The sequence below is a fragment of the Aedes aegypti genome, chromosome 3 (genome assembly GCF_002204515.2).
Source record: "Aedes aegypti strain LVP_AGWG chromosome 3, AaegL5.0 Primary Assembly, whole genome shotgun sequence".
Lineage (NCBI taxonomy): Eukaryota > Metazoa > Arthropoda > Insecta > Diptera > Culicidae > Aedes > Aedes aegypti.
The window spans coordinates 246,496,687-246,519,749 of NC_035109.1; the positions used below are offsets into that span (position 1 = coordinate 246,496,687).

The window sequence follows — 23,063 nt, forward strand, 5'->3', positions numbered from 1 at the left end:
TTCAAACAAACGTGTATGCACAGCTGTTAACTGAGAGCTTTCTTTGCCAAAGTTGCCATTTTCGCATTTGTATATCGTGTGGCAGGTACGATTATACTCTATGCCCAGGGAAGTCAGGGAAATTTCCATTACGAAAAGATCCTGGACCGACCGGAAATAGAACCCAGGCACCTTCAGCATGGCTTTGCTTAGTAGCCGCGGACTCTAACCACTCGGCTAAGGAAGGCTCCTGAGAGAGTTTTTAAGTTTATCCAGGATGAATAATATAATAATAATTTTAATGTTGTCTTCAGAATACGGATGGGTGAAAGATGAACTCTCTACAACAACTTTCAAGAGCACAAATTTGATCGATTGATCACTCACTGAGTTCAATATTTACATACGTATAATGAATAATAATAATACACTTATGAATAACAGTACTAGAAGTTCATTCTTGTTGATAGCTAAACTAACAAAGATAACCAGCATTTTCTCAATGAAACATTATGGATTGTCATTATTGTTGTTTACCTTCAAGAATTCATTCTGAAACATATTTTTCTTTTCTTCTCATTACAGGTAAGAACCATTCTCCAATGTATTTCCAAAGCAATACGTTGTCCACATGGTACGACAATGTCTGTACGTTAAAATAAAACTGCAAACATAATGGTAATTAAACTCCATAAAGTAAATAAAGTGGAACCGTCGCACTCACCTCTCATAACATAATTTCTCACGTGACACCTGAGCGCGTAGGTTTCGGTTGCGCTCGTTTGGGTACGTCCTGTGAGAAACCTTGCACCTCGAAGAGGCGTTTATGTGGATGTGGGCAACACACCTTTCACTCGGCTAGACTAAATGTGCAGCGCAAATGCAACTGCACTCTCGTACATGCGCGTCAATCGTTGCAATCCGGAGCGCGACGGCATGTAAATTTGACTCGAATGTTGAAGTACAGTGAGCTCTCCTGTAGTGTACTTTTCATTTATAATCAATTTATTGTACTGCAACAGCACATTAACACTATAGTTAATGATCCACTAGACACAACACAATTTTACAAGTAAACTTACTTTACAGCCACGCCTCATACACAAGTCTACATAAAGTTGTAGATTTACACTGAAACCTTCATGTACTTAAATTTTATTTACATTAATTCCGTTCGAAATTTGATTTAATTTTTTCTATGCATCATACGTATAGATGATTAGGGGTATCCTAGAACTTCTTTGAATACCTGACTAAGGAGCAACCATCTCTTGGAAAAAAAAGAAGATTTACATAAGAGATTAAAGATAAGACGATAATATTAAAATTTCATTCCTGGAACTACAGGAGCATAGCAAAATTTGATGTTTGAATATCTAATGAACAGTTCACTGCTATTGGTTAGATCTTACAAAAGCTAAATATAATATTCTAATGGTGTTCCAGTAGTAAATTTTAGTTATCATTTCCAGATCTTTTATCTCATATATCTATCAAGTTGGTATCACTTTCAGCTTTCCATACCAAAATTTGATATTACCAAGCTTTTATCGCATGCTCGATAAGGTTTACATTTATGTGGGCTCATACAATTACGTTACACTAAGTTTTGGTTCCGATAATGCTTTTAGGTTATCATTCAACTCCTTTGAGTAAAAGCTTACGAATCTACATGCGTAACTAAAAGTGTTTTCAGGATTAATGAGTAAGGATAAAACCCAAACAGGTACAACGACTATCTAAGATAATCCAAGAACTTCTTAGAAATAGAACTTCGGATCTAATTCCGTATGGCTTCTCGATGGTATCTGAATAAGGTTCAAACTCAAGCAGGCCCAAACAAACAATCTATCATGTTTTGTCTCCTTCGATCATGAAAGGTTATTCAATTAGACGTTTTGGAAGTAGGCATCCAGATCTACAAGCGTAACAAACGACCTCTCTGATGATAATGAAAAAGGTTTACACTCAACCAGGCTCAACAAAATATATCCTGTTATGTTTAAAAGTTCAATGTGAATTTACGCTTATCTCCAAACTGCGTTGAGTACAGACCTTTAAATCAAAGACAAATTAAAGACCCCCATGTCCCTTGCAGTTGCCCAAAATTTTATGGTTCATAAGGTAATCTAGAATGCCGTTCAAAGTGTACTGCGATTTGTCAAACTTGGGTACCTTTTGTACAACCGAGGGACCAAATGCAGTACTAGAAATGGTACCCAATCTGAGCCCGAGTGGGACGGACCTGTTTAAATCTTCAGGGATTACAAAAGATCTTACGGAAATTTAGGAATGATATTTTAGGTATGACTTGTATCAAGTTTGGGGCTTAGGGTTACCTAAGTGCAGTCAAACCTCCATGAGTAGAAATTGAAGGAATCATCAACTCATGGAAATATCGATTCCTGCAGCATATATTCTTCGCAAAACTGTTTAAGGAGAACATCATAGTGACCATGATTTCTATTTTTAGTACGGTTGTGTGAATCAATATCGAGTAATGCACAGAAAAAAATCCGTTCTCGTATCCGTGAACAGCAGGCGTGAACTCGTCAACAAGCAAAAATACACCGTGAACTAGATCATGTATGGACCAATGCATGAGTTCACGAATTTGACGTTTGAGCGGTGCCAAATTCACTCGTTTCCATGGTCACATAAATAACACGGCACCGCTAAAACGTCAAATAGTGAACCCGTGCATAGGTCCATACGAGAACGTTCACGGTGTATTTTTGACAGTTCATGTTTTCCAGAACGCTTTTTTGAGCGTGTGCAACATCAACTCATGGAGGTTTGGCTGTACTCCTTTAAGTTCCGTATTTCAGATTTTTAACGGTTTCTATTACACAATTTGACATGGTATATCAGGTATCAGGTATCAGAAGGCCGGCCCTAAAGGCACGTTCCCCATCAGTAGGGAGATTTGTACCATCGTCGTATTCGAGCCTATTTAATGATCTACCCGATGGAAGAGGGAAGGGAAGGGACAGATGGGAGAAAATTGGAGTGGGGTCCCTTGAAGAGGGAAGATCGCATATGGATTCGAGCAGCGCCCTATAAAGGGCACTGCAAAACGCATGAGCGTAAAGAAAGCCTATAGCTCATTACCACAGCGGGTTAAGAATAACAGAATATCATGAAGATTCAGGCTTCTGAATTCAGTTTCACTTAATAAGTGTTTACTAAGCAATTGGAATCGCATGTGTGCAAAAACTGTACAGTTACAGGTGGCACGAAGTTTCATAATCGGAATTACAACTATCACAAACAAATGAGTCAGCACGCTGTATATTTGCCATATGATAGTTTAGTCGTTATTTTTTCAAACAAAAAATGTTATTTTACATGTTAATGCACACGAAAACGATGGCACTATGATCGTCATTTGGCGAATCAGACGCTATGGTATTTGAAATGTGACATAAATTCACGTCATTCGGCTCGCTTCTTTTATGTGCATCCAAAAGACGTAAAAGCACATGATTTTTTCGGAGTGTGTAGTTTTCACAGACCGCAGAGGATATGCTTCTTTAAAAGCTTTCATTATGTAGGATTTTGTGGTATCAATGGCATCATCCAAATCACTTGGATTTTCAATGAAGGGGAGAATATTCAGTTTGGTCGCAACCAATTCAATAAGGAGTTACATTTTAATGTTCAAAGAAGTGTAGCGATGATAAGATAATGATTCCTCATCTGATACATGCCAATTCGTCAACTCGTGGCTGATTCTATTCGAACAGAGCGTTATCCCAAGTAACACAACTTGTTTTATAAATGAATAAAATACTTGATTCATACAAATTTGTATGTTTTGTGGTGAATATGGATAACTTTATTTTGTACACTTATATCACCGAAACAGCGCAAAAAATGGCGGCTTATAAAACATCTTTCATGTCATAGAAGATGTTTCCCAATACATCATTAGAACATATAATTATGTGTTAAAGATGTATTACATAGCATCACTAATACTTACTTGTTATATTGAAGCTAAGAAGAAGTATTGTTTTACAAATTACATCTATTTTTGTTTTGACAGCATCAGTTCAAAACAAAATCAAAATAATGAAAGCGAATGTTTTTTTTTTCTCTTCACGAATTGCTTATGGTGATTATTAACTTTTCTTCTGTTGATTCCCAATAGTGTACTCAAACTGTGTGCGGCTCCAGATTTATTGTGAAATGCACAATTTTATTAATTGTTAATACATGCGCCTCAATGAAATGGAAAAAACAAAACAAACTATCCTAAAAATATGTGTGCCATCATAGAATTTTTCAGCGGATCAATTCCCAATGTCAGAAACACAATATGGCGTCTTCCTCACGAAGCCTGCAGTGCCGTCAAAAAATGTTCGGATGTTTATCGATTAAATAAATCAATTAATCAATAAATTAAATCATTAATATCAATCGAACTACCCTGAATAACACACTACTTGTGGATAATCACAATGTGTTTATTGCGCTCACTTCTCAAATTGGCATTCGGACAGCATAAACCAAACGACGTTATATACTGTGTCGTGGCAATTTTTTGAACCGTCAATGTTGCCCCGGCAAATTTTTACTTTGCATTCGTACGTACCACGTGGCAACTGAAGCGCTTGTATAGTTTGTTTGAACAACGTATTTACGACGTAAAAATAACATGCATAAATCTCAAATCATCAAGTTGGCTCAAACAGGTGTTTATAATGCGCTACTGACGTTTTACTTAGCATCTCATTTTCAAGAAAGATAATGAAGTCATATACTTGTATAATCAACGTAATCAATACGCATCAGAAACATATGTATTTTGGATTGAACATTGTGAGGCACCTTGTAATCATCAAACCTTACAATGACCGTATTTCACCACAAGATGTTTTTCAATAGGATTATAATACTGTTGTAACACATCATATGTCAATATCTCGAATAGCATCGAATGCTTAGCTGTGATGACGATGGACTTCAAAGAATAACAGAGCATGTTCTACTGTGTATAATGCTTGCATTTATATTTGTGAACAATCTCGGCTCCACTATGTATTACTTGGTGGTGTAGTGATAAGGTGTTGACTTCTGAATCCAAAGGTCACGTGTTCGAGACCGGGTGAAAACTTTTTTTTAATTTTCATCAAATTTTTGTGGCATCGTATGTCTGATTAAAAAAGTGTGGAAAAGTCGTGCGAAGCGCTTATATAGCCTCCACTTTGATAGGTGTAAAATGGTTTGTAAAGTTTATACCAGCTGAAAATTATCTTATTGTCACCTTAAAAATTAAGATCAAAACTTTGAGCGTCATACGGGAGTAGGTTAGAAAGGCCCGGGTCAATATGAACAACTTGCCTGATGTTAATGTATCTTCATGGTGTTTGAATGTTCTTAAAAACTAGTTCAAAATAATTTTTTAGCGCAATCTTAAAAAAGTTATATTAACGCTCATCAAGCTACTTTAATAATACCTAGACCGTTTGATTTATTTCTAAGTCATTCTAATGAATGACATGTTTTTCGAATACTGTACTATAGCTCATATATAACACAAGATGTTATATAATACTCAAATAGAGCTTCAATATAACAATATATCGTTAATGCTGCACAAAAAGATGTATTTGGTGTTACTTGGGATGTCTAACACTTCTTCTCTAGTAAATACCATGAAGGTTGGGGGATTGCCTATGTTGAGTAATCCAAGATTTGTACTACTTAAGTATTCCATCAGACTTGAATTGATATCTGATCTGCCCCAGATGATGTGATGAGCATTGACATCACTGCCCACAATCAGCGGAAGGCCTTTTATTACGCGGTGTAAGACAACTCGTTTGAAATCATCCGTTGGGGATGGTTCATCATGTGGTAAATATACCGAACAATAGACAATTTGCTAATAAGGTCAGCAACAGAAACGTCGATTGTGACAGCACATACATCTCTGGTTGTTAACTCAGAAATGAGTGTAGCAACGATTGCGTTATTAACGAGCACGCAAGTGAGAGGCATGGAGCACGAGATTGTCATTTCAATTTTGCTGAAAATTGCAAAAACTGGGTCCACAAGGTTACCTAGATAGAAGTTTTTGAACTACCGCCACTTGGGCTGTACCATTTTGCATGAGTCTGCAAACATTGGATTGCAGGATTAAGCTTTTTGCAATCTCAGCACGAAAAAGACCAGCTGGAATAAAAAGATCGAACACTACTGAAAGTTGTCAAAGGCGAAAAAGCACAGAATACACTGAGTAAAACGCCTAATGCAAAACCATATAGGTGATACTTGAAATTAAATAGCAACATATTCATAATCCCATCCTTATTTAGCCTCAGATTAGAGACTGAAGAAGGGCAGCCAATTATCTCGGAGAAACACAAGATCACCTGCACCATTGCTCCAGGTAACACAGGAAGGGCACAATACTGCAGAGGGCGCCATGGTATTCCACAGGCCCCGTTAGCGATTAGGTTTTCTTTAGACCCCCCTAACCATTCATTCCTAGGCACGGTACGCATCACATCATCAATTAGGTTACAATTATCATGTATTTCAAGACCGAGTGTTTCATTTCCATTCACCTACGTAACAAAAAAATTGTAAAACCTTCGTAGCAAAAACATTTGTAAATCATTCACGTACCTGCAACCCATTACGTAAAAAGAAGTTTCAGTGTATTTATTGTGTCTGTTAAACGTTCAAATCGTACAATATCTTCTAAAATGCACCATCCTAGTGCCCATATAAACTGCCTTTATCTTCAGCAGAGGCGTGTGGTCGAAGCCGTATCGTATACCAGTCACTATCATCATCAGACAGGATCGTTTTCAGAGCTTCCGCAGTAAGTAACGCGTTGCAATGCCATGTTGGTGTCGTTGCCTTCATCTACCGAGACGACCAAATAACTCGTTCGTCTGGAAAACTTACTCGGTAACGTAGCAGACGATCGTTAAAACGACGCCATCAATCAGATGGCCAATGTTATCAATTATTTACTCAATTGACGATCGAAACCTCCACCTTGTCTAGGTCGAGGCAACGAGCGCCACCATCGATCGATTTGTTTAGTCAGCAGTTTTCACTTCCCAACAATCCAGCAGAAATGCATGACTTGAAAGCTGGTTTACATGGGCCGCATTGGTTTCCTCATATTTGAGTCGATAAATTGACGGTGAGAGTGCGTTAAACAATCTTGTTCTTTATGTCACCAGCTAGCTGCAATCTCAACTAACCTGGTGAAAACGAATGTGTGCCAGATGGATTTTCGGTTATAATCCTCCGAGCGATACGACCAGTTACGAGATTCACTAATCCACAACACGTTGCCGCTCAAGCTTAAATCCTCAATAAATATCAGTTTTATGCAAATTCCGCTGCTTCAAAGTGAGCGGATTGCTTTAGGCTAGAAACTGACTACCCAGTTAGGGCAGGAAGATTCGTTTACTTTCTAAGAAACATGTTAGTTCAAACTGGAGATATCTTTGACTTAAGTTTCAACTGCTATTTCATCACCTGGTAACCCTATGCCCAGCAAAGAACTTTTAAAAAGACAGCAGCAGCAAATTTCCCATTCTGCCAGTTTGTCTGAGTGGCTTTACTTTATCCTTGAGTCAGCTACTCCACAGTGAGGCGGTTTCTTTTGCGACCTGTTGCTTTTTGTTGCAATAATTAAAGGCTGTCTTTGCGACTGCCTTTGTGTTGGATTGAAATGGGATGAAACGGAAGGCTTCCAACATTTTAGATCAATTAAGATGAGATGGTCCTCCTGCAGTGACTGAGTGCATATCAATTGCCTGCAGTTATTTTATCCCATTCAGAGTAGATATATAATGATGAATAAAATAAGACTTAACCTCTTTTTGGACTTCCGTTTGAAAAGTATTCTATACTGATTATCTTGCAAAAATCATTTTAATTTATTCTGATCAATTCAACAATCAAGAATATTCAAGTCTGATTGAGGAAGGCATATTTCATAATTAATTTTCTTTAATATAGAATAACACCTACAACTAGACATATTATTTTTCTTGAAATTACGTCCCTACAGTGACAGGGCCTGCTTCTCAGCTTAGTGTTATATGAGCATTTCCACAGTTATCAACTGATAATTTTCTTTGTCAAATTTGCCATTCTCGCATTCGTATATCGTGTGGCAGGCACGATGATACTTTACGCTCATAGAAGTTAAGGCAATATCCATTTGGAATGGATCCTGCACCGACTGGAAATCGAACTCAGACACCTTCAGCATGACTTTGCTCTGTACCCGCGGACGTTGCCACTAGACTAAGAAAGAACCCTCACATTTTTACATACCGACACTAAATTCGTCATTTTAGTGTTATTTGTGAATGGCAACTTGTCTTTCGCTGGAAGTGATTAAGACCCACGCGGGTTGCATTTGCGCAGGCAGTCGTCTGCCTGAGCAAAGTTATAGGAGTTGAAACGGAACTCAAAAGTCATCGTCGCAACGATGGAGAGAATCGACCGTGAGTGGCTTGAAAGCTCTCGCAACAGGTCCCCCTCAGTCAGCGTCCCAACAGTGACAAATAAAAGTAAATCTGCGACCACCACTCGTTTTTCATATGATTGCATGCGAAGTGGAGTAGAGTAAGGTGGGGCAAAAGTTCGACCTTAGTGGTATAATCAAAGTTTCCAGGAAAATAATTGCAGACGAAACAAAACAAATACCATACAGCGAACCTTCAACATATTGGCTATAACTTTGCTGAACAAACATATGTCAAAATATTTACCCATTTTTAGTTATAACAGTTTCAAAATTGATTGTCTTAAACGAACTTTTGCCCCACCGGTGGGGCAAAAGTTCGAATCTAGTGTGGGGCAAAAGTTCGTTGGCTAAATCACAAAATATCAATACTATTATGGCAGGCATACTTTATACCAGCCGTAAACTTATGTTTGCCGAAAAATACACACTAAATTTTCATCAAAAAATGCCCAAAACAGGGTTAATTGTAATTTACCCAAAAAATAGCAGTTTTTCGCAAAACTAAGTGAAAATGTAAAATTTTCGTGACATTTTTCGCACGATCAGGCAAATTTCGCTGAATTTGAAGATAAAATGTAGATTTCAGGAAATTTGAAAAATTTTCCGTGGGTTTATACATGGGTCGAACTTTTGCCCCGCAGATTCGAACTTTTGCCCCGCTATGGGCCAAAAATTGATTCCAACTATTTATGGAAAAACTAATACACGTCAAAGCATCCTTATGATAGGCCTAGAAACGCCCTTACATAAAATATTGAAAAATATTCTATCTTCATTTGGTTCCATGCATCGAAAGTTTGACCAAATATTACAATATTTACGTCCAAAAACAACAAATTGCCATAACTTTTCCAAATCTTAACCGATTTTTATGATATTTGGAGTGAAAGTCTCTTACTTGAATAGCATTCGAACCACCATGACATTTCTAAGTTTTGATTTGATTTGAGCTAGAAATCTTAAAAAGAAACTCTTGCCCCACTCGAACTTTTGCCCCACTTTACTCTACTAGGAGCTTCATGCTGTGACGATTGTTGGAAGAATATGGCTGTGTACATGATCGGGATGTTCATTTTTGATTTATTTCCACATGCTGTATATCCTGGGAAGTAGACAAAACATAAGTTTATTTTACTGATAAACTCCCGTGCAAAAGTTTGGGGCACCCGATATTTTCATATCAACTAGTATATTTGTTCTCTTGGATTAATTGAGATCAATTTGAAAAGCATACCATTCAAAATTCAAGTTCACTACGCCAGGGTTTTACATCACACAAATCTTTGAATTTTGTATTTAGTGCCTGCTCCATCATATCTCACTCGGGCACCTGAAATTCAAATCCGGAATATTAATATGATATTTTTAAATTTTTCAACTTCTGTCAATTTGACAACATAAAAGTCAAAGTAATTTGTACAATACCAATCAATGACCATAAGAATAAAGTAAATAATGTTTTAATATAACAAAATTATAAATATCTCATAATATCATTTTTTGTAGTTTTGGCCAACTATGGTATGGAACACGACAATTGTGCGCCGACGATTTTTCAATCCTCATTCTGCTATAGGCCTCTGCACTGTTTTGATTTTGTATGGGATATTGACGTTTACTGGCCTTGTTGTTTACGAATTTCATGGAAGAGTGAAAAAGAGAGAATGATTTTTGTGCAGAGCCCCATGGCATAATTTTTTATCTTCTTCTTCTTGGCATTAGGTCCTCACTTGGACAAAGCCTGGTTATTGTTCAATAAGCACTTTCACAGATATCAACTGAGAGCTTTATTGCTAAAGTTGACATATTTGAATTCGTATATCATGTAGAAGGTACGCGTTTTTGCTTTGTAGCCGCGGACTCTAATCACTCGACTAATGAAGGCCTTTTTTGTATGGAAATCAAAAATAATTGTAGGGCACACAAAAATGTCTACCCCCTCTCCCTATGACCCAAGAATTTAATATAGGTACTCGCACTGTTCCCATTTATATAAAAGCATACAAACTTTGACTAGTAATTTTAGATTACCATATGAAACTCAAATACACCCGATTCTATTTTTGCAGGGGGGATGCGTACCGTGCAAAAAAAGTTTTCGGTTCAAAATTTCAAAAACCGTGCAAAAAAAGTAACACTGTTTCTCGACGTTTCATGCAAAAATAAGGTTTTGGTGGAAAAAAAATGCAAGGAAACTTTTTTTACACGGCCGTGTAAAAAAAAATCCGTGCAAAAACAGAATCGGGTGTATGTAGTATTTAAATTCAAATTTTAGTTGAATGGAGATACGTTGCTTTTCCTATCTGGTCATCCCTAAACATTTTTCTTAGTCAACTTTGCATCCAGCTGTTCGCAACAAAAACAAAGCAATATAAAATATGAAAACAGTCACTCTCAGTTTCTACGCGATCAATACCACACTCACTCAAGTCGGCCACAGTCACCTCCAAAGCCCCCAGCGGAACCCACTCAAACTGGCGAGGAATCCACACGCTCATAAAAGTAATGCTCGCGCACTCATACTCCTGCCAAACGCGCGGCGACAACTCTCAGTCAGCCCCCACAGTCACCCTGCGTGTAGGTTCATATAGTTCAGCGTTTCTCAACCGGTGATCCGCGGACCTCTAGGAAGCCGTGACAACTTCGCGATGCCATTTCAAGTGATTGAGGTTTTCCAATCGAAATATTAGTAATAGAACGCTAGTGGCGCTGTTATCACAAAACTGATTTTAATTTTTTATACCTTCAGTTATGGGTTTTCACTGATTGTTAAATGCCAATGATTTGTTTTGGTTGTTAAAATTGATTTGACACTTTGAGACCCGGTACTCAGGCTGTCAGCGCGTGGCAAACTAGATGTTGGTAACACGAACAGTAGCGACATTGGCATTCTTAGATTGATGCTTCTACTGGTTTTCCAGTATTATTGCATACGTTTCCATCTTAGAATTTATTTATGAAATATGAATTATTCTATTTATACAGAATTGATTAACTCATTACGCGTGGTAAAGATGGACAAATTATGGGTGAAATTATGAAGAAAAATCCACGTGCTCGGCTGGGATTTGAACCCAGGACTCTTGTATGCTAGACGAGCGCTTTACCAACTAAGCTACCGAGCCACTTGGTGAATAACTGAGTTGGTGACAAGTTTAGAATTCAAATCCCTACAGAAACAAATAAATCACACTCGCTCTTTCCGCGTGTGTAGGAACATGAGATAGATGGATATGGGTTATGAAAGGGGTCCGCGTGGTCTGTAGGGATTTGAATTCTAAACCTGTAATCAACTCAGTTATTGGGTCACCAAGTGGCTCGGTAGCTTAGTTGGTAAAGCGTTCGTCTAGCATACAAGAGTGCTGGGTTTAAATCCCAGCCGAGCACGTGGATTTTTCTTCATAATTTCACCCATAATTTGTCCATTTTTACCACGCGTAATGAGTTAATTAATTTCATAACCATGCGGATTGGATTACCGAACAGCTCAATATAAGCGTGAATTTATTTATACAGGTTTTCAATATAAATCTGCCACTTTGAGATTAATAGCCAGATATAATTTCTTGGAATCAGTCGTTGAAGTTTTACTTCAATATCTGATAGATTAATTAGAAATTGCATGGTAAATAGCCACATATGTTGATAGATATCTTCAGTTCCCCAGAAAAAAAAAATATATTAATGGATGTGAAACATGAAAAATGTTGGAACTGATGGGAATCTATGTGATTTTTAATCACTTTTTTAAGGAATTTTAAAGCAAGATGCGAAAGTATCTAATTCTGAGCTTATTTTCGGCTTGCATTGGAAGCTTCTTCTTTTGCTTCTTGTCTAGCTTTTTTGCCATTTGACCATTTAAAAAAAAGACAATTTACACCGTCTTTAGCCAAAGGCAGTACAGACTGAACTATCACGAACATAAGGCAACGGGCAACACGAAACACCCAGTAACCCAGTGATGAACTTTTCGTTTGACGAAAAGCTTCCACCGACTGGAGCGGGAATCGAACCCAAGCTTCGTGACACAATACGCCTAAACGACTAACGCCACTATCCACACGGCCACGAAGCCCACATGCATTCGTATATTGTGTGGCAAGCACGAAGATACTCTATGCCAGGCCTGCCTAACCTTTTTGGCTCTTTTTGACATAAATGGATGATACGTTCGCAAAAACAAACCGATATTAGAAATTTTTACTACGAACGAAAGCTTAATATTATATCTAGCTTGTATCAATCCACGGAGGATGTGATGATATATTGATGGAATATCTGACTGGAAGAAAATGATGTGTATTACCCGAAAAATCTCTGAAAAAAAACTATCAGCGAACTCCTGGATGACTTTTCAGTTCTGTTGATATCGATATCGTACGCAAATCGTAGGAACATGTCCAACAAGTTTACGGTACGGTAAGTGATCCATTAGTTGTGGGTGTTCCTATAGTTGCGGTAGTGCCATTTGCACTGATTTAATTGAATTTACTGCAGATCCGACACCGCCAATCAACGTATTGGCCTATTGATACACGAAATAGCTGAAAACATCGTTCAAATTGCTTCATAATTGAGGAAATACCATTAAAACTGCCTAAACTTTTCTCCATTGTACCAACAGTTGCGTCAAAGTGTTCCTATAATGGAGGATCCCATAAGAAAACAACCGATACCGCAACTATAGGAACACATATTAAAAATTTACCTCAACTAATGGAACAGTGTACCAATAGTGGAGGTATTATTTTTCACTAACATGCCGATGGTCACTGCGATGAAATCAATTTTCTCATGGAGTGAATGGTCGTTACTTCCCGTTACATCAATAATATGTACATTCAATGCGTTTCTTGAATTTTGAGGGATTAAATGAAGTTGAACCGTGCTTAGTACCTCCACTATTGCAACATTTACCCTATTATGCAGCAGTCTCTAATAATTAATATCATCAGGAGAAATTTTTCAGCAAACTTTTTTAGTAAACTTTAGTAGATTCAATGAGCTTGCATAGTTTCAAAATTATTTCCTCTAGCTCCTGGTCGTTATGGTCCTATGGGGAATCATTTTCATAATGGCCATTTTTCATTTTCATAAGATCAACTTGTCTGATAACCCCTTATATATCAAAAATCAAATGCTTAGCCATCACCTCTCGTGGAAGTCGTTAAACATCCGTTGTACAATAACCGGTTGAAAGTTTCGTTTCGTTTTCCCATATTAAATACAATACAAATATAGAACGGTTTGTGCAGTCTGGGGGACACTTAGAATTTGACCAAGAATCGAATGAGCGGTGTGAAGTAAAAACGATATTTTGAATCACCCAAACGACAAAAATTAAGTTCTTCCATAATTTTAAGAAGTCCATTTTTCATATTATCCTAGGTGCACTGATAAGTGCTTATGTCCAACCATTGCCTAAAATAAAACTGTCATGGGATAACTATATGGAATAAACTCCTAAGGCAATTTACTAAAAATCAATGTAGTTTCGATGCATATTATACGGACAGCATCAACTTCCAGACACCCTACTTTGAATGAAAAACATTCACACGAAATGGTTCAATTTTTCTTATGTTCATAAGTGCTCGCTTTTGAGGCTCATTACAATAAGCATTTTCCATAGACATATATAAAAATTTATAATGCCTAACTGTTTTAGACATCTCTTTAGTGGTTTGTCGATTTCAAAATGACTTTTCTAATCAAGATTTCCATGAGCTGTCCTGAAGGTGAATCGAAGTGTTCGGAATATGAAGCGAAACTAGGGAAGCGTTCGAAATAAGAATCATTAGGAGTCCGCACATTTATATTTATGTACAATTACTCATGTTGCGGAATCAAAATATTCTTCCATCATTCTAAAATCACGAGTTTTCGAGGCTCGATAACGTAGAAGAATCATACATAATAATTTAATTACTACACTTTTTGATTCATTGAGGCCTTAGGCAACTAGAAACAATATGCTGATGCAATTCTCGGAAGTTTGATGAATAGAAACACACCATTAAAATTGTAGCATCACTTTCTACATTTCAGAACTGAGAATCATTTATATTTAAAATGCTTGTGAATATAAGTGCAAGCTGTACCAAATTCGGCTACCGACAGAATTAAATGGGCTAGTTACTCAGTGTGAATATCTGAGAAAAGTTTTTGAGAAAAGTTGTTGAAAAACCAGTAGGGATGCCTTAAGAGGTGATTTCGTGAAAATTTGCGATAATATGACCATCCCGTAATGAAAAGTGCGCCTGGGATATTCTATTAAAGATATTAACAGTTAGGAGGATTTGGAAGAATATCGACGAAGTTGGAGTTCCGGAATACAATCGCCTTGAAGCTCAGCTACTGTTCAAACGACGAAAGCAAAACACATGATGATATATAAAAAAAATACAAATTTCAATCGTATCCAAAATGTTGCCAAAAATAGTTCCATTTTGTTGCTAGTATCTGGGTTGTCAAAGATGGAGTATGCCAAAAACGGAATCCCACTGTGTAAAATTTTGAAGATTTCATCTGGATTTCTTAACAGGCTACTTGAATGATTTTATTTTAAGGTCAGATATTGGGAGGGAGGCACAGATACTACACACAAAATTTGATACAAAGTTTTTTCAAACTGCAAGATAACTCCGGTTTGCCAACGACAGTCAAGGCAGGCTTTTTTGAAAATCGCTAATTTTCATTTGTTGTGTACCTTCGATCTTTCTGGACAAACATTGAAAAGGGGCCACAGTTTTGGGTGCGTTTAATTTTCATTTTTATTGAAAACAGTAAAAAGATGCCCAGATAGCCGTAGCGGTAAACGCGCAGCTATCCAGCATGACGATGCTGAGGGTCGTGGGTTCGAATCCCGCTGGTCGAGGATCTTTTCGTAAAGGAAATTTCTCGATTCCCAGGGCATAGAGTATCTTCGTACCTGCCACACGATATACACATGCAAAAATGTTCAATCGGCAAAGAAAGCTCTCAGTTAATAACTGTGGAAGTGCTCATAAGAACACTAATCTGAGAAGCAGGCTTTGTTCCAGTTGGGACGTAACGCCAGAAAGAAGAAGAAGAAAAAGATGCGTATTCCAATACATTATATTCAATTAGAATAAAGGTTGCTCACGTGACGTTACTTTTGAATGTGCGTGAGTTGATTCTCATTCGATTTTTGTTACCTTTGATGAAATGCAAAAATAATCTTTGATTAATTACGCGCTTTTATCATGTTTGTCCATTGTTTAAGATCTGGGCTCACAGTGACAGTCCGTGACAGCAAAATCTTGGCTCACTTTGACGTAGAGAAATTTTGTATCGGTTTCTTGCTCCCAGGTTAGATATTGTCATTGACAAATCTCTTATGAGATACTTTTTGAATCGCTAGAAAAAACTTTGAAAATATTTCTAACGATAATTGCTGTCAACTTAATTCAGTTCTTATTTTACATTCAATCCATCTGATTCTGATTGGGAGCCACTGCCTTAGTCAGTCACGCCTGTTGGCGAGTGCTCGAGGACTCAACTCTTGATGTGTCGCCGACGTCGCTGCTTGGCACACGTTTCGCTCGCTGATCGACGCAACGTTGACAGATTAGGCGAAGGCGCGGACCGCTACGGATCGTCAGAAGGACGCGCGCACGCTTCTGCTCAGTAGTAGCGTAAGTTCACTGTCGTCTTGGAATCGCGTGTCTCAAGTAGCTCAAGACTGCGTCATTGTTTGTTGTTATCGGTAAAAGATTTTCTCTTCATTTCGAACTGTGTTCGTTGCCCACAAAGCGCGGTCTATGACGGCTCAAGCCTGTGGAGTCGATGTGCATATTAGTTGGTGCGTTTTTGTTTGCGAATCTACAGAAACAGCGGCAGCAGTTCATGCGGCAATGTGTATGCAAACAAGTCGTTGACTCGCGGATTTTTCGTCTGAGTAAGCATCAACTCAGCACACGTTGCCGCGTAAGCCTGAAGAGAACGGAAAATAAATGCATTGTGGAGGACGGGACCACGCCATGTAGATCTTCAGTGCCGCAAGCGTTGCCGAATCGGACGGATTTCATATTTTGTGCAGACGGTTTGATGGCAAGACTCTAGAAGAAAGTGTGCGACAAATCTCGTGTGTGCGCGGTGGACATATTGTCGAACAGTTCTTTCCTGTAAGATTGCTGCAACGCCGAGCCAGAGTGCGTCTAATAATAGTTCGGTGTGGCACTATTTCCCAGTGTTGCTCCAATACAGTGCCTTGATCAACAGATGGGAACCCAACATACGGGAGCGGAAGATTCTGAAATTGTTGGTGGGCGCCGGAGTGGGGAATATGAATATTTGAAATTTAACGATTCAGATCATTGATTTTTACGGCCTGCCATCCGATGCTTTTATTCCGAGAGTTCAGTGTACCAATCAGTGTGCTATATATCAAGAATGAATAGCTATATGTGTGCATGTGCAAATTAGCAACGAAGAAGAAAGCGAAACTGAAATGATTAAGATAGTGATCATCGTGGAAAGCTGTTTGGATTGGGACATTGAGTGCGGCGGCATCATATCTCCGGCAGAGAGTCCGCTTCAGGTCGGCTTGCGAGGCAAAAGACTTTGATGGATTGCGAATAGCCAACGATGGATATCTTGTTTGCTTTTGATGACCTGGTGACCGCCTCCCAGATGGGATTTAATTTGCTCAAGACAATTACGAATGCGCATCGTGGCCGGCGCCGACTGTGGGATTGGCCAGCTAGCGTTGTAGGGTTCCATTTAAGATATTGAAATTGGAAGTGAAAAGGCTCTATTTGACTTTTATCCGGGTCTCTACAATACAAACAGTTAAAACAATGTTCGGGTTCATTTTTGGGTTATGCTTCCCTCATCCTATACTAGTGTTAACAGTTTGCGGTTTACGATCATTCTTCAGGTTTTCTAGTAATTGAATATAAATTTCGCAATCTATAGTTCCAAAAACTAAACTGCACTAAACAATTCATTGTAATCGTAAACAGTATTGAAATCACAACCATGTCGTTCCACATAAAATATTTAAAAAAAAGTGCAAACATTTGACCAAACTTCACGGATTGTTGGCATTACGTCCTCATTGGGACAGAGCCTGCTTCTCAGCTTAATGTTCAATGAGCACTTCCACAGTTATTTGGGTTTATTCTACGAGTGGCGTGAGGTGACAATTGTCGGTGTCGTATAGCGAGGTGATAATTCTCGACTCGAATGAAGTGACTCTACATTTGATTTGCACGGCGAGTCACTTCACTCGAGTCGAGAATTGTCACCTCGCTATACGATACCGACAATTGTCACCTCACGCCACTTGTAGAATTAACCCAATTAACTGAGAGGTTTCTTTGCCAAAGTTTCCAAGATCCTAGACCGACTGGAATCGAATCCAGACACCTTCAGCATGGCTTTGCTTTGTAGCCGCGAGCACTAACCGAAAGGCTAAGGAAAGCGTTTTTATATTTAGAATTTAAATATATTTGGTCCAATAGGTTTTAGAAAACTGCCATGACAGAAAGAGCAAATTCTGTCCAATGATGTCGAAAACAGAACAAGTTTTTCTTGACAACTATATCATCACATATCAAAACGTCAGCTTGGGTGGAACGTTTCCCTTCAGATGGGAGATTTGTGCTCATAATAGAGGTGAATACATGTTGCAGAAATGACAAGTCACATCAAAGCAACGCCTAGTCAGAGAATTAGGTTCTACATACCACACTGATTTATTCTAACAATTTTATTTCGATACCCATAGGACATGCGGCGGATCTCCGCATTTGCTATGGACCGGATAGCTTAATTATGATTGATTTATTAGTCACAAACTGCCAAGTAGTTGTCTGCTGAACTAGATACACCTTACCAACCACGGTAGCCATGGCAATTTATTTCAGCAGAACCAGTTTGCGCTAATGCGCGTGGTTGTACAAATCCATTACAGTGTTGTATCTTTGGTAGTCTACTGCTGACTTATAACAACAAGGGTACACACATAATTGGTCATGTTCTGGATGTGCGCGTACCAATCAATCCTCAACGTACACCCCGAGGGACTTCGTATTATTATGGTTTTTAAGCCCACTCAATCCCAAATCCTAACCCAATCGTAGCGTTTCAGACGACCAAAAATTTACCTTTCGAAATCTTTCGACCTGTTATACTCCGTTCCCTCATATGTGTGACACATATACTTGCAATGAGTGAAGTTTCGCCTCGAATATGATGATCTTGATTTGCGTGGTTTAGTCCAGGAGAAAAAAGATTGAATTTTAAAATAACACATTTATAATGTCACGCTACATCAAGACAATCACAGTTTTACTATTTATTACTGATAATGATCGTAATTACTCAATGCACTCACTTACTGCGAAACGTCTTATCAGGTCATCATCTTAAATCTAGCCGCTTCGTTTTGTTTCCATACGAGTAGCAAAAAAACTCATATAAATGTTCAAACCATATCGACTTACAATGCGTAATGCCACACTTGACCTCCAACCTTGGTGATAGAAATAGCACTTCCTTATTCCCTATCGCGGCATAATATCAAACAATCGATAATGGTACCAAATTTCCTAAAAGGTGCAATCCAACGATCGTTTCATGGCCAAATGCGCACACCTTCGGCAATCACAAATTGGCTTCAATATATTTAACGCGGAAAGATGCAAAAGTCGCGCTCGCCTCTGTGTGACAGCACTGTTTTTTTTGTGCAGTAAAATTGGCAAAATTATTGTTCCATTGACACGACTGACGTGTCGCCTACCGGCACACCCACGACGTGACGACTTGACGAGCACTCGGGTGGCTACCATTTATGACAATCGAAGAGGCGCCAAATAGATGAATCGCTTTCCGAGTAACCGACGGACAAGTTCGTTGTATGAGTCGAGCCACGAGATCAGTGCATTGAAGTAGAGCTAGAAACCTCGCAAAACTGAATGTCTGACGGGGTAGAATCGCCGCCCTGTAGCTGTTGTCTGCAGAAGTGATTTTGGAGGAGAACTCTATAACAATTTAAATTATGATGACTTTATAGCACAGATCGTTTGCACGTTCCAAATTTCACCTGTTTTTTGCTATTGACTAACGTTAACGCTTTGTCTGCACGCTCAAAAAAGAGTTCTGGAAAACGTGAACTGTCAAAAATACACCATGAACTACCATCATGTTTACGCATAAACATGATCTAGTTCACGGTGTATTTTTGCTTGTTGACGAGTTCACGTCTGCTGTTCACGGACACGAGAACAGATTTTTTTCTGTGTGTGTGTGTGTGTTCTTCTTCTTCTTCTTATTGGTATTACGTTCTCACTGGGACAGAGTCTGCTTCTCAGCATAGTGTTCAATGAGCACTTTCACAGTTATTAACTGAGAGCTTTCTTTGCCAAAGTTGCCATTTTCGCATTCGTACATCGTGGGCAGGTATGATGATACTCTATGCCCAGGGAAATCAAGGAAATTTCCATTACGAAAAGATCCTGGACCGACTGGGAATCGAACCCAGACACCTTCAGCATGGCTTTGCTTTGTAGCCGAGGACTCTAACCACACGGCTAAGGAAGGCCCCATTTACTGTGTTCTGAGGTCAATATAGCCCCCCCAGAGCACTTTGAATGGCTATAATTTTCTCGTTATTGGACAGGTTCCGGATCATTTAGCCGAATGCCGTTTGTCCGAAAGGGTCATTTGGTCGAATGCTATTTGGCCGAATGCCATTTGGCCGAAATTGAAAACAATAGTGAACTACAGTTAGCATGCTGTCATTGCTGGAAGAAAAAAAATTCCTAAATCCTATATGTAAGCAATTATTCCACTTCTTTTCTCATCGCATTTGTAGTCAGCTTTTGACAGTAACTAAAACAATTTACGACTTATTCGTTCTAGAGTAGCATCAATTTGCTTTGATGCTTTGAATCGTACTAAGTAAATTAATTCATAGTTCAAGCAACCACAAGTTTAAGCTTCTTCTTTTCACAACGGAAAAACAGTGAGAGTTAATCTTGGAGGAGAATAATATCTCAGCTAAGTTAAGCCTTGCGCTAGAAAATATGGTTTTTTAATTAGACTCTTTATGAGCGTATTATAATCCATAACTCCAATAAACTACGAAAAATATTCAAATATGAATGAACAGCCTATTATCAAAAGAAGAATAAATCTCTTATAAAAAATTAAGCGAGTGTAATGCAATTAATTATTATATCAGTATAACTAGAAAAATTTGCCGTTTATTAGAAGAAGGTTCCCAACTAAATATAAGCTTAATTATTGTCAATAGTTATGGATCCAGTATAAATCGAAAGAGTAGCCTATGGTTGAAAGAAGGAGAAAAATTCTGATGAAAATCACTTTAAACCATAGAACGAATCCCAAACTCCATTCATTAAATCTCTGTGCAACTTCGATTGTTCGGGTCAATCACGGAGTAGGAACTTCGAATTGTACGGTCATTTATGGTTATGCTCAATCTAAGCAAGAATCCCTAAAATATGTAGCTATTATTCAATGATTTCATGTAAAAAATGGTCGGGAGAATCACAAGAAGAACAACGCGAGAATATCCTCCATGAAAAAGGATAGCAATTAAACGTTCGTATTGTTCGACGGTTTAACGAATTCGAACTTCTTGGATCAATCGATAAAAATTTAAGATTCCTATTTCACACCTATTTACAACACATATTGTACCTTCTACTTCAAAGTCAGCTGCTCACTGTTATGACACAACCTTAATATTTCGCATGAGCGATTTCCAGCTCGTAAAAAAAGCGAATCAATAATCCGCACGGATTTATGCCCGCCACGCTGACATTTTAACGGCCCCGTTAAGCACGCCAATCGGGCCTAATTGGTTGAAAAATTGAATCTTAAACAATTTAATGCGCGTCGATAATCGCCTTCCTTTCGAGAGCGAGGCAAATTCGCATAAGGCCCCCAATCGCCCGGGGGATGAAAGTGAGAGTTCGCCACCATTACTGACCGACCTGGCTGACTGCTCTGCTGCTGCTGGCCAAAGCTACAAGGTACACTAGCCGTTACGAGGCGGCAAATAGGTTGACGGAGGGTGACCTCGGAGAACCCTTTCGTAAACAACTAAAATCTGAAATGGACAACAGTAGGGGAGACATGATCGCATCGTATTTTATCGGAATCTGAAACAGTTTTTCATGGTTAGCATGATGGTCCATGAGTCGATATCTGAAGGGACCACTTCAGATATCAACTCATGGAGGTTTGACTGTAGTTTGTTTGTATTAACTCGAATAAATTTCAACAAAGATCGTTTTGAGCGAAATAGAAAAATCTGAAAAACTTTGCGAGCATTTTATCAAAACATCACAAATTTTCAGAAGTTTGAGATTCAAGTGATCTTTTTTTACATAATTTTCTCTTCGGTATGATTTGATTTTAATTACACAAGCTGGGAACCCTCGATCAATCATTCATCTATTATACATACATAATATGTATGGTGCAATACAATTTAATTTGGTAACTTCTAGTTTTTTTTTAAATTGTGATGTTTTTGGCACTAAAATGGGTTATTAAATAATAACTTTGCTTGTTTAGTTTATACAGCAAAACTAAGGGATCAAATCTGCCCAAATTTAAAAAAAAATTACTAGAACATTTGATCAACTTTACATTTGTAACGGGCGCATTTACTGAGGGGCTTAAATAATATCGAAGGATAAGTATATTACATTTTCCGAATGCTATAGCCCAAATTTAATAACATATATGTATTTAAAAGAGGATCAAGTGTCACCTACTTTTTAAAACACTCAATAAGATATGTCATGGAAAAAATGAAACTTTAAGTACTTTAAACGCAAGCTTACCAAAAATGTTTGCCTGAGAGCCTATGTAAAAATCTTGCCGCATTAAGAAAACGGGATCAAGACTCCCCAGTCTCCCCTACCGTGGATGATTGTAGAGTGGCGAGGTGAAGTAACTCACAGATCACCCGGATTAAGGTTATAAATCGACAATGATGTCTTGTCTGGGCTAACTCCCGACCGATGGTATGAAAAGCAACTGCACTTGGGGTGTCTGCTTAATTCTTGTTTTTTGTGCTTTATTTGCTCGATAAAAACTCAAGAGGGACCGCATTCTTGTATGCAAAGTGTGAACAAACCCTTCTGTACGGTGTGCCCCAAAGAACCCATCCCAAAAACTGGTATAATGCTACCAGTTTGTGGTGCTAGTGGAACATGAGGAGACCACAGCAAAAAGTTAAATGGCAAAACATGCAAGTAGCGTCGTCAATTAATTTTGATTTATGACGTATTCATATTGTACCGGCAATTTATCGGATACCTGAAAGATTGCAGCAGCAGTAGTTTATGTATTTCTTTCGTACCAAGTTCCAGATGGTGGAAACTGAAGCTGGACCGGAGCCAAGACTTTGTATTTTTGTTTGTCGTTCAATTATACGACGATTTGAATAACTTCAAAGCTCATTTGCGGCTCGTACTTTTTCGAAACATCTTCTATCTCTATGTGTAGTAAAATTTTGAATTTTGAACTGATTTCTTTGCTAAAACACGTCATAATTTTACTGCATAAG

General features: G+C 38.3%; 1 protein-coding gene across 5 annotated transcripts in view; it reads left to right on the forward strand.

Moving 5' to 3' along the window:
* The window catches only part of LOC5565233 (focal adhesion kinase 1), a 322,375-nt gene that overhangs the window by 227,811 nt on the left and 71,501 nt on the right, over positions 1–23,063 (forward strand). For 2 of the 5 annotated variants that reach the window (XM_021849307.1, XM_021849316.1), the window contains exon 1: positions 16,082–16,146. The exons of the other annotated variants lie outside the window; for them this stretch is intronic. The gene's annotated coding sequence lies outside the window, so the exon portion shown is untranslated. Of the gene's footprint in view, positions 1–16,081; positions 16,147–23,063 lie in introns of those variants that run through there. 5 annotated transcript variants of the gene reach the window in all.